The sequence below is a fragment of the Theobroma cacao genome, chromosome 9, assembly GCF_000208745.1.
Source record: "Theobroma cacao cultivar B97-61/B2 chromosome 9, Criollo_cocoa_genome_V2, whole genome shotgun sequence".
In the NCBI taxonomy this organism is placed as follows: domain Eukaryota; kingdom Viridiplantae; phylum Streptophyta; class Magnoliopsida; order Malvales; family Malvaceae; genus Theobroma; species Theobroma cacao.
In genome coordinates, this window is record NC_030858.1 from 14,897,961 (window position 1) to 14,910,428 (window position 12,468).

A 12,468-nucleotide genomic window follows, 5' to 3' on the forward strand; every position below is an offset into this window, starting at 1 on the left:
AAAATAAGGAGAAATGCATGGGAAAGGTAGATCACAAGTCAAAATCAAGAAATTTTACCTTTTGTCACTTGTTTCCTTGAATTTCCCACACTTTTCTCTTGAAATTCTTCACCTAGGGTTTGTTCTTCCTTTCTTTCCCTCTCTTCCTTGCTTGGCTGAATATTTGGAGAGATAATGGGTTGATTTATGCTGATTTTTAAGTTAAATAATAAAATATCCTAAGCTTGACACATGGCATGTTTCCATTGGTCTAAATTTTAAATATTTGATTTTTAATTCTTAAATTCTCTACCACACATTTCTTATGTTTATCCATTTCCATGATGAATAAAATCCCTTGGTCTGGACAAATATTAGGGTCAAAATTTACCGATTTGCCCTCGAGGTGGCAAAATTACCATTTCATTCCTATACTCCAAATTATACCGAAATTAAAATTTTTCACTTATAAACCTCAAATCATACTTCAATTACTCAAATCATACTCCAATAAGTCAAATGGGGTCAAAAAAAGCTTTTGTAAAATTTTCATTTTATCCCCAGGTAGCAAATGACCATTTTACCCCTAGATAGTGAAAATTTCGGTTTGACTCCAAATTGATCCTCGAACTCCAAATCACTATTTTAAATCATTCCTGGATTGTGAAACTCTTAATTTCACCTTAAAATTCCTATTTGAACTAGTTTGAGGCTTAATCGACTTAATGGTACCATTAGGGGCAATATCGTCTTTTAACGATTTCTTGAACTTCCTAAATATGCAAACATTCTATTGAGCATGTAAATGACGTCGTAATTATTTTATAGAACAGGGTTTGACAAGTTTACTTTTCATCTCTCTCTCTACTAATATAGACTAACATCAAGCTAGGGATCAATAAGACTTTATAAAGCTTGTAATGTATGGCTAGGGTTTGGGTAGGATAAAGAATATAATGTGGCTCAAATCACCCAAAGCACATAATTATTCGAGGACTTATATATAGAGCTTTATTTTGCTTCTCCACACACACCCTTTTCTTCCACATTTGAATTTTTCTTTTGTTCACATTTTTTTCTAACTTACAATTTCACAATTTCACACCCCCAAACTTTTTTTTTTTTATGTTGTAGGTAGTGGGGTGGCTTTTAATATTTTGAACTTTTTTTCTTTTTTTATTTTCACATCAACATCACCTTTTCACTTTTTTCAACATTTAGCTCAATCTATATTTCCTAAAACAATATACATGCTTAGGAGTGAGGATTGCAAAATCGAAATTTTATTTTAAGATTAGGTCAATTATTATGTAGTTAAACAAAGAAACGGGAAATTAGGCTCAACGGGGTATACCAGGAATAAAAATTTAACAAGGTTGGCTTTTTAGGCTCAAACTATCCAAAGATTACCTAAATCATCTCCCTAACTAAGTATTGCCTAAGATTTTACCTTGAGACAGAATCAAGTAAATTCTAGAATTCATTACATAATCTAAAATTCAAATCAATATAAACTTTCTCTAGATATTCACAACAATTCAAAGCAAAAGATAAAGTGCTCAAAATTGTGGAATCACATTTTAACAATGATACTTAACAAAAGAATTTAAGATGAATCCAAACAAAAACTTTATTCACCAAAAGCTAGAATTCAAGACAACTAGTTATCATTATTGGATAAGGAAATCATCGAATAATGGCACAACTTTACTCTAGATTCCTAAAATTTGAACAAGTAATAAATTCATTTATCAACTAACCCTAAATTATTTATAAATCTAAATACTCATGTAAATAAAAATAAATCTAAAACTTCCACAGAATATTTACCACCAGAAAAATAAATTCACCCCCCCAAATTTAAACTAAACATTGTCCTTAATATTAGAAAAAATAAAGGAAAGGTAAATAATACTTTCCTGATTGTTGGATGAATTTGGAGAAGCTCTAATCCTCCTCCTCGTCACCATCATCCTCTGCATCATTGTCCTCTGCCTCATTGGCACCCTTAGGGGGATTAGGTGACAGTGGAAGAGTAGACATGTCCATTCCCATAAATGCATCATAGGTTTGAAACATGTGGTCCATATGTTGATTGCATTGGATCTTATCAAACGAACCATTGGAATTTTGTCTTACTCGGTTGGGTGCCATTCTCAATTTTTTCGTAGTCCCAATTTCAAGTTACCTTAGAATTATAGAGCTCAAATCTAAAAAATCTACCATAGTAAAAAATAATTAAGCACAATGGCTTAAAAATCATCAACACCAAACACAATTTCTCAACAAAATAAATAATGTGAAACAAGTTAACAATATTTCTTAAAAATAAAAAATAAAAAGAAAATAATAAAATAATAAAAATAAATAAATAAAAGAAACTTGAAACTTAGTGGAAATCTTGAGCAAAAGTGTTGAAAATAAATATGGGTAATGGGTACGGAGGAATAAAGATGAAAGGGGAATAATGGTGAGTGAAAGAGTAAAAGAGAGACAAAGAGTAATAAGTAGCAGAAAAGATAGAAAAGTCTAAAAATTTGCATAAAAAAAAATGGGACGGAGCTGGAGTGAGAAAGGGGGTTTTATATTGGAAGGTGATGGCTTCCTTGTTATGGCAGCCCAAATAAAGGAAAAGGGTTTTATTTGTGTAGTGGGCTGCCCACATCAGGGGAATGGCTGCTCGTGCTCCAACAAGCCGTTAGGCCGCAGGCCCAATTTTTTTTTTTAACTGTGGGCTGCCCATTGTTGGTAGCCCACTGAACACCGGGATATGGCTTACCCCTAGTGGGAGCAGTGGCCCTCGTTCCTGAAAGCCGCTAGCGTCGCGACCCATGTTGGGTTTCCCTTTGAGTCGTGGCCTACCCTTTTTAATATACTATTATTATTATTATTTTATATTTTTTTTGGATTTTTTTAGTGAATTTTTTTTAAAATGTACCTGAAAAATAAAAAAAGTGTTAATAATTTAATAATTGAATAAACAAAAATAATTAAAAGAAAAGAAAATAAAGTAAGTTAGAGTGCTTGGGTTGCCTCCCAAGAAGCGCTTCTTTATTGTCACTAGCTTGACTATGACACCCCTTTTTGCACTACTTTTTAAGGTTTGAGACTTTCTTTATTGACCTTGATTGCTCTGGTTAGCCCACTATAAATTTCAACATCATAGGGATGAATCTTTGCCACCTTGACAGTTTTCCCCCAATATGGTTTAAGATTCCATGGCAAAAGATAAAGTCGTGAATCAGAAAATATACTTGTTGTCCAACCACAAAATCAAGATGACCGGAAAGTGGGAGTGGTTTTGTCTCAAGAGTTGGCTCCTGCTTCATTGAAGGTGGTGGACTAGACTTACCTTTACCCTCATTAATAAAATCTACTTTATAGTAACTATCTGTATAAGGATACTGAGTTGCATTGAACAAATTAAACGCCACTTCCTTCTCTCTAACTCTGGAAGTTATTTTGCCATTCTTCACATCAATAATTGCTCTAATTGTAGCTAAGAATGGTGTTGTTCAATTTTCTACCCACACAAGTGTACGTATCGGAAAGATAATATAAAGATGAGTAGAGTGTCGATCCCTCAAAGAATTAAGTTAATCCTTTATTGTTAACTACTAAAATTAACACACCCTAATTTTATCTAAACAATTAAAATTAAAATTCAAAACTAATAAACTAAAAACTAAAACTAATGTATCAACAGAATTATTAACTTCTAGTAATTACTAGACTTAAGATTATGATATCCCTCAATACTTCATCTGAATATTGTCTCTCTCTCTCTCTCTCTTAATTCAGTTTAATGGATTAAGTTGCTAACTTAGAGTCCTAAATTATTTACAAGTCTCTGTCGAGTTTCTTATAAACATACCTTCCTTAGTTAATTTACTATATGTCTACGTAAATTATATTGAAGAAAGATTCATTAAGTTTGTGCTCTAATTTTGATTACGTATGGCTTATAAGTGTTCATTTACCCTATATGCAAATCAAATCACCTAATCAACTAACTGTATTTGATCATACACTATTTTATTCTAGGTCTACTTAAATCTCTTTTGTTAAAGTTTAACCTAGGTTTCTAATTCAATTTGATTGGTGGGCAGTCAACTAGAAGCAGTAAGAACATAATAAAATAAACAACTTCAATCTATCAAACATAAGTAAAAGAGAGATAAATAATTCAGATTACATATTGAGTTCAATCATAATCTTAGATTAACAATTTAGTTTCCCATCAAGTCACACATCATCATTGAATAAAATTTAAACATTCAAATCAAACTAAAAAAAATAAAAAAATAACAAAAAGATAGAAAAACCCAAGAATTGTATTCTTGATCTCCAAATCTCCTTGAATACTTCAATTTATTATCAGCTTCAATGACTTTGTGGCTTAACTCTCAACTGTTAATCTGGTGTTTTTGTTCCTCTCTTTTTTCTCTTTCAAAAGGTTGTTTTTATAGAGCTTTGAAGTTAGGCCAAGTTGGGTGAAGGAAGAAGTCAATTTCAACTGAGATTTCCTCTTCAGACTATGTGGGTCACAACCTTGCCCAATTAATTAACAGAAATCGTAATTGCTCTAAGACTGCTACAGTGTGTCAACTTCAATAAGATTTTTGATCATCTTTTAGGTTGAACTGAGTAAAGTGGTAAACATAAAAGTTGAATATTTTTCTCTTATCTTTCCAATGGTCTAAGAATTGCTTCATTTGGAGCTTTGTAGAGAGAGAGAGTTATATATAAAAAACCAAAATATGTGCAGTGGAAGTTTGCACCTTGAAATTGCTCTCTTTCTTTCATTAAAATTCTTCTTTCATTAAATACCTACAATATCACAAATAAATCAATAACAACCCATTTTAACCACATATACACCAAATTAAGCATAAAATTATCTAAGATTAGATTGACTAATCCAAAATAACAAATTTAAAATAATTTAATAAAATCTACTAATTTCTATGCATTACTATAAGAACTAAGCTAAATTATTATCAAAATTAAGCCCAAATAATTTTATATTATAGAGTTATCAAATGGTCTTCCCATAATAAGAGGAATTTCAATATCATCTTCAATTTCCAGCACAACGAAGTCCACCGGAATGTGTAGGTGCCCAACTTTAGGCAAAACATCTTCTATAATCCTAATTGGGTGCCTGATTGTTTTGTTTGCTAATTGCAAGGTAACTGTGGTAGGTTGTATCTCTTTAAATCCAAGTTTTCTAGCAATAGACAAAGGCATTTTTGAAACACTAGCACCCAAATCACACAAAACTTCAGAAATTTTAAAACTACAAATAGTGCAAGGAATAGAAAAACTCCTTGGATTCTTAAGCTTTAGTGGGAGCTTATTCTGGATTATAGCACTGCACTCCTCATTAAGTGCAATTGTCTCAAAATCTTCCAATTTCCTCTTTTCGATCAAGATGTCTTTTAAGAATTTAAGATAACTTGACATTTGTTCTAAAGCTTCAACAAAAGGAATATTGATGTGCAACTTTTTAAATACCTCAAGAAATCTCTTGAATTGTTTGTCAAGTTTTTGCTTTTGAAAACATTGAGGAAAAGGTGGTGGAGATGTGTGAGCAGATTTTAATTGTGATTTTTCTTTTGAATTTTTAACAGATTTTTTCAACCATAATTTCTTTTTCAATTTCTTTCTCTTTAGATTGAATTGAAATCTCAAAATTTAAAACTTTATTACTTACCTCTTTACTTACCTTTTTTCCATTGCAGAGAGTGATTGCCATACCATGGTACTTACTTTCTCTTCTTAGGTTAGGTTCAGTATTACTCGATAAGGTACCATAAGGTCTAGTATGTAAAGCACTGGCAAGTTGGCCTATTTGTGTCTCAAGATTTCTAATTAAAGCTGCTCGATTTTAAATGGAGGCATCAATCCTTGTCATAAATGCATCAGTCTTTGTTATGAATGCATTAGTCTTTGTCATGAATTGCGTGAACATATCCTCCATTGAAGGCTTTTTCTCTGGCATGGGGGCTCTAGATGAAATTCTAGGACAAAAGTTTGACTTAGATGCTGATGAAAACCCTTGGTTATTATTCCATGAGAAATTAGGATGATTCCTCTAACTAGGATTATAAGTGTTGGAATAGGGATTGTTCTGTTGCCTATTTCTAACAAATTGACAAGACTTAGAATAAAGGGGATAATTGTCATTGGAATGTCTTTCCCCACAAAATTCACACGTCATAAAGGAGTTTTGACACTAAACACTCAGTTTATCTATTTTCTTTGTGAGAGAAGCCAATTGTGTAAAAATAGTATTTATCACTTCTAATTCATGAATTCTAGCAATGTTTCTTGTACCCAATCTTTCAGATGGCCATTGATAATTATTGGAAGCTATCTCTTCAAACAAACCATAAGCTTCACTAATGGATTTACTCATGAGTGCACCTCTAGCGACAACATCAATGGTAGTTTTAAAGGTCCCAGCAAACTATCATAAAAAGTCTGAACTTGCAACCATTTAGGTAATCCATGGTGAGGACACTTTTTTATCAAATTCTTGTACCACTCCCAAGCCTCATATAGTGATTCAGAATCAAATTGAATGAAAGAAGTGATATCATTCCACATCTTTGTTGACTTATCAGGTGGAAAGAATTTTTGAGCCAAATCATCCCAAGTATTAATGGAACCAGCAGGAAGCAAATTTAACCAACTATTTGCTTTATCTCTCAATGAAAAAAGGAAAAGCCTCAATCTTATGGCATCATTAGTAACACCATTAGCCTTGAATGTATTGCAAATTTTTAGAAAATTTACAATATGAGCATTTAGATCATCATTAGACAAACCCTCAAACTGAACAGCAATCTGAATCATCTGAACAATTGATGGCTTAATTTCAAAGTCGTTGGCTTGAATAAGAGGTCTTTGAATACTAGAGTGGAGATTTTGTGCTCATGGGATAGCATAATCTCTCAAAGGCTTGGTCTTTTCCTTTTATTGATTCGTCATTGTTTTACTTGGAGTAGAAATTTTTTTTTTCCTTCACAGTCTTCGAAAAGTCTTTTCGATTTTTGGAACAAAAGGAACAATTTTCAAATTTTGAGCTCTTTGCATACAATGACCAAAAGTACCTAGAAAATTAAAGAAAAAAAAGGTTTGGATTAAAATTAAGAATGCTTAGTATTAATATTAACAAGAAAGAACTCAAAGTCAACTCCCCCGCAACAGCACTAAAAACTTGTCGATTTCTTACGCAAGTGCATGTATCGTTAACAAGTAATATAATAGAGAGTAAAATTCATTCCCACGGAGAATTGACTTAATTCCTAATTACTAACTACTAAAATTATAACACCCTAATCTTATCCAAACAACCTAATTACTAAAAAGAAAAAAATTCAAACTAATAACTAAAACTAATATAAAATCTATTAGTAAAATTATTTTATTAAATTCGAGTGACTACCAGACCTAAGATTATAATATCCCTCAATACTTCTTTTTATTATTATATCTCTCTCTTAACTTAGTTTAATGGATTAAATTGTTAGCCTAGAGTCCTAACTTATTTATAAGTTTCTGTTGAGTTTCTTATAAAAATATCTCTCCCAATTAACTTACTATATGTCTATGCAAATTAAATTGAAGAAAGATTCATTAAGTTTGTGCTCTGATTTTGGCTACAAATGGCTTATAGGTGTATATCTACCCTATATGCAAATCAAATCACTTAATCAACTAAATGTATTCGATCATACGCTATTCTATTCTAGGTCTACCTAAATCTCCTTCGTTAATGTTTAACTTAGGTTTCCAATTCAATCTAATTGGTGATCAAGCAATTGGAAGCATTAAGAATAGTATAAAATAAACAACTTAAATCCATCAAACATAAGTAAAAGAGAGATAAATAAATCAAACTACGTATTTAGTTCAATCATAATCCTAGATAAATAAATTAGTTTCCTATCAAGTCACACATCATCATCAAATAAAGTTTAAACATTGAAACTAAACCAAGAAACATAAAGAATAAAGAAACTCTAAAAGTGAAACTCTTGATCTCTAAATCTTCTTGAATTCTTCAATTTCTTTTAAGCTCCAATGATACTTTTCTTTTAATGATTTTGTGGCTTTAATCTCAGTTGTCAATCTAGTGTCTTCATTCTCTCCTTTTAAAAGTCCTCTAAAAGGTTGTATTTATAGGGCTTTGAAGTTAGGTTAAGTTGGGTTAAGAAAGAAGTCAATTCCAATCAAGATTTCTTCATTAGACTACGTGGGCCGCTGTCTTAACCCATTAATTAGCAGAAATCGTAATTGCTTCTAGGTCAAACTAGGTGAAGTGGTAAACATGAAAGTTGTAGCTTTTTCCCTGAACTCTTGAATGGTCCAAGAATTATCTCATTTGGAGTTTTGTGAAGAGAATTGTGGTTGAAATACCAAGATAAATGCAGTGGAAGTCTGCACCTTGAAATTGCTCTCCTTGTTCCATTAAAATTCTTCTTTCATTAAACACCTAAAAAGCACAATTAAATCAATAACAACCTATCTTAATCACATTAACATCAAAGTAAGTATAAAATTAACTAAGATTAGATTGACTCACCTAAATTACTAATTTAAAATAATTTAAATAAAACTCACTAATTTTTATGCATTACAACAAGAACTAAACAAAATTACTATCAACATTATGCCCAAGTAACTCTATATCATAGAGTTATCAGTGAGAACTTAGGGTGTCTTGGTTTGACTAAGAGCCAAGGAGGAGATGATTTTAGAGGGTCAGGGTGTTTGGGGGTTTTGATTTTCTTGTAAGTGGGTTTTATAAGAAACTAAAGAGTTTTGGGAAAAGGGTTTAATAACTGGTTAACCCACGTTCTTAGTGAGAGGTTATCTCGTACCTCTTACTCCTTATTTTTTTATTGAAATTTTCCTACATATTAGTTTTCTCATTAACTAGAAGCTCTAATCGGTTAGAGTAAGCCTTAACTGATTAAAGAGGTTCTGACTTAGAACCTTTCTAACAACCAAACTTGCATTAACTGGTTAAGGGAGCTTTTAACTAACTAATACCTCATTGACTTAGATTAACTAACTTAACACAAAATTGTTTTAATTGGTTAGGGAAGCCCTTAACTGATTAATATGAATCTTATCTTCCTTCTAAGGTCCCTTTACTAATCAAAGCATTTTCTAATCAATTAAACCAAGAAATAAACACAATCATCATCCTATATATAACTAGAAACATGGTTAATTCAGCTCAGTCAGGCTTCATTAACATCTAGCATTCCTAATTCTCTCTTAATTCTACAAAATTAATTTTCATTTAATGGTTTTGTGAAAATATCAGCTAATTAATGCAAGGTATCTACAAAATCTATTTTAATATCTCTTTTAAGCACATTATCTCTAATGAAATGATTCTAATTCTATGTACTTAGTTTTAGAGTGTTGAATAGGATTTTTGAAAATATTTATGGCCTTCATGTTGTCACAATATCTAGGAACTTTACGAATAGCCATTTCAAATCATTTAGTTGTTGTCTAATCCATAATGTTTGTGCACAACAACTACCTAGTGAGATATATTCAGCTTCAACAGTTGATAAAGCAATAGAATTTTGTTTCTTGCAAGACCAAGACATAAGCATGTTTCCAAGGAATTAACAAGTACCACTAGTGCTTTTTCGATTAGTTTTACTACCAGCAAAATCAACATTGGAATAGCCAAAAAGATTAAAAGATGAACCTTTTGGATACCATAGGCCTAAACCTTAAGTATCCAAGAGATATCTAAAAATTCTCTTCACTGCAGTCAAATGTGATTCCTTGGGACATGATTAAAATCTTGCACATAGGCAACACTAAACAAAATATCAAGTCTACTTGCAATTAAATAAAAATGTGAGCCAATCACACTTATATAGAGTTTTTGGTCTGCATATTTTCCTTTATCATCTTTATCAAGCTTTGTGAAAGGACTCATAGGAGTTCCAATTGATTTCATATTCATCCCACCAAATTTCTTTAGCATATCTTTGGTATATTTCTCTTGGTTGATGAATATTCCATCTTCATATTGCTTGATTTGTAGACCAAGGAAGAATTTTAACTCTCCCATCATGCTCATTTCAAATTCTCCCTGTATTTCCTTAGCAAAATTCTCACACAACCTTTGATTAGTAGTACAAACTCAATATCATCAACATATATTTGCATTATAATCAAATTAGTTTCATTTTTCTTAATGAAAAGAGTATTATCTACATTCCCCTTAGAATATCTTTTTTCAATTAAAAATTTTGAAAGTCTTTCAACCAAGCTCTAGGAGCTTGTTACAAACCATATAAGGCTTTATGCAATTTATACTCATGATCAATTTTATCAAAGACCTCAAAACTAGAAGGCTGTTCAACATGCATTTCTTCTTATATAAAGCCATTAAGGAATGCACTCTTCACATCCATTTAAAACAATTTAAAATTCTTAAAGCATCCATAGATAAGTAAAAGTCTAATAGCTTCTAATCTAGCTACAGGGGCAAAGGTTTCATCATAATCAATATCTTCTTCTTGATTGAAGCCTTGAGCAACTAACCTTACTTTGTTCCTTACCACATTTCCCAACTCATCCATCTTGTTTTTAAATACCCATTTTGTACGAACAATTGGATAGTTGGTTGGCCTTAAAACTAATTCCAAAACTTATTCCTTTCAAATTGGCCAAGTTCCTCTTGCATGGCAAGTATCCAATTCTCTTCCCTTTCAGCTTTCTCAAAGTTTTTTGATTCCACTTGTGATATGAATGTAAGATATTCACAAGTCCCTCTTAATCCCCTTCTAATTTTAACACCTTCCGAGGGACCCCTAAGTATGATTTCTTACAAACCTCCAACTTCTAGGAAGTTGTTGTGCTGCTCTTTAGTTCTTTGCAATTCTTTTAATGGTGATTCTTCCTTATTTTTCTTTTCTAAGCTTTCTCTATCATTTTCTTTGTTATCCAAGCCCATCTTCTCCATTTTCTTCTCAATGTCATCTGCAACATCATCATCAGACACTACTTTTCTTTGTGCAGCATTAATCTCGTCAAATACGATATGAATTGACTAGAATGAAAAATTCTAGTCTTTTATAACTAGAGTTCTTTTGTTAAATACTCTATAAGCTTTAGAGTTCAATGTATTCTCAATTAAAATTCTAATACGCAAGAACACGCAAGAGTATCGATCCCACAGAGAATTGATCTAAAATTTTACTAAATACTAAAATTAGAACAATTTAATCTTATCCAAAAAATCAAAATTAATTAATTAACTAAAACTAATTAACCAAAATTTAAACTAAAATGAAAAATCAAAGTAATAATACCTTGAGTAAATATGAAATCAAATAAGCCTAGGATTACAATATCTCTCACACTTCATCTAAATCTTGCCTCTCTTCCTTAACTTATTTCAATGGGTTAAATTGCTAACCTAAAATTCTAAATTATTTATAAACGTCTCCTAACTCATCTTATAAAAATATTTATTTTAACCAAAACACTATATCCCTATGTGAATTGAAATTAAAACAAATTCATTAAGCTCAGGCTCTAATCTAGCTACATATGGCCTATAGGTATATACCTATCCTATACGTAACTTAAGTAATATGATCATATGCTATCCCAATTTTAGTACACAGTAAACTCCCTTTCCCAAGTTTGTTTAAGTTCCTAAATCAATTTAATTGGTGGCCAAGCAATTAAAAGAATTAAGAATAAATTGGAATAAACAATTCTAATCCCATTAAAGATAAGCAAGAAAGAGATTAAAAATTTAGATTACATGTGAGTTCAATTGCAATCATAGAAAAATAGTTTAGTTCATCATATCTAATAAAAACTTCATCCAAAGAAAATTAGCCATTAATCCAAGTCAAAGAAAATAAGAAAAACACAAAAGTAGATAGAGAAAACTAATAGTTGAAGCTTTGTGATCTTGATTCTCCCTCCAATTCTCTTGCTTTCTTGCTTTGTTTTTGGCTCTTTTTCTCTAAAGAAATTGCTTGCTACCTCTTCACAGAAACCTCTGAAAAAGGCCCCTTAAATAGCCTTCAAAAGTCCTAGCATCCAAATCCCTATACGCTTGTTATTTTTGAAAAATACGGTGAGTGTCGCGGCTCTCATTTTCTAGAACAGCGGCTCTCAAATGTTCTGCCCAATTTTATTCTTTTAGTGTAGTACTTTCACTTCAACAAAGATTTTGACCATCTTCCAATCAGAACTGCACAAAGTAGTAAACATAAATGTTGTAGCCCTACCTCTTATCTTTCTATTGGTCTAAAAATCATATCATTTGGACTGCTTTAGTGGGAGATATACTTGAAAAACCAAAACATATGCAAATAAAGTAACAGTCCATTATGCACCTTTCTTCACCAATTGAAATTATTTTTTATTCTGCTCCTACAAAAACATAAAAATAAATATAAATAACATAAAACTAACATTATT

At 31.3% G+C, this 12,468-nt stretch overlaps 1 long non-coding RNA gene across 1 annotated transcript in view; it reads right to left on the reverse strand.

Annotated features, from left to right (window-relative positions):
* The window catches only part of LOC108663389, a 4,223-nt gene extending 4,124 nt beyond the window's left edge, over positions 1 to 99 (reverse strand). The window contains exon 1 of the long non-coding RNA XR_001929369.1: positions 59 to 99. This is a non-coding gene — a long non-coding RNA (uncharacterized LOC108663389). The remainder of the gene's footprint in view (positions 1 to 58) is intronic.